The sequence below is a fragment of the Chrysemys picta genome, chromosome 1, assembly GCF_011386835.1.
Source record: "Chrysemys picta bellii isolate R12L10 chromosome 1, ASM1138683v2, whole genome shotgun sequence".
NCBI classification, from domain to species: Eukaryota; Metazoa; Chordata; order Testudines; family Emydidae; genus Chrysemys; species Chrysemys picta.
Window position 1 is genome coordinate 302,141,855 of NC_088791.1, and position 602 is coordinate 302,142,456.

A 602-nucleotide genomic window follows, 5' to 3' on the forward strand; every position below is an offset into this window, starting at 1 on the left:
AGCCAGACAGCTCACCTTCTCTGTAGCCCACGGAGGTGGGAGAGCAAGAAAAGCAAAGAACCTGCTTTGATAGGCCCACCTGCAAGGGCCTGAGGCAGTTTTCTATTTCCCAAGGGGAAAACAGGCACCTCTTGATCTATGCCAACAACAGAGGGCTAGTTAAGTGCCTTGACTTCCCCAGGGAAGGCTCATACAGAAGCTCTGAGGAGAGTACCCCAGGTGGGACTTGAACCCACAATTCTTGGCTTAGAAGGCCAATGCCTTATCCATTAGGCCACTGGGGTTGATGTTAAACAGCCTTGCTTACTGAAGGAAGAAGGCACGTGGGCTGATGCATCACCCCGGACAGTTTCTTTCAGCTAGGTGGGGGTAGAAATGAGCCTTGGCCAAGGACAGTTGCAGAATGCTGCCACTTTCAGTCCATGCATGCCCCTCCGCTCTGGATACAGACAAGTTCTTTCATTTGCAAACTAAACCAGGTCATTTTCTGGAAGCCTTGCCATATTTCTAGGGTGTTGATGACTATCTTTTCTCAGCTCTAAGGCTCTGGTCTTTCTCTTGGGATGACTTTGCCTGTCATCTTAAGGCAGCCTCATCCATTC

The 602-nt window shown here is 50.0% G+C and overlaps 1 non-coding gene across 1 annotated transcript; it reads right to left on the reverse strand.

Annotated features, from left to right (window-relative positions):
* Positions 1-211: 211 nt before the first annotated feature.
* Positions 212-284, reverse strand: TRNAR-UCU (transfer RNA arginine (anticodon UCU)). The gene has a single exon. It is a non-coding gene; the product is annotated as a tRNA-Arg (tRNA).
* Between the last annotated feature and the right edge of the window lie 318 nt (positions 285-602).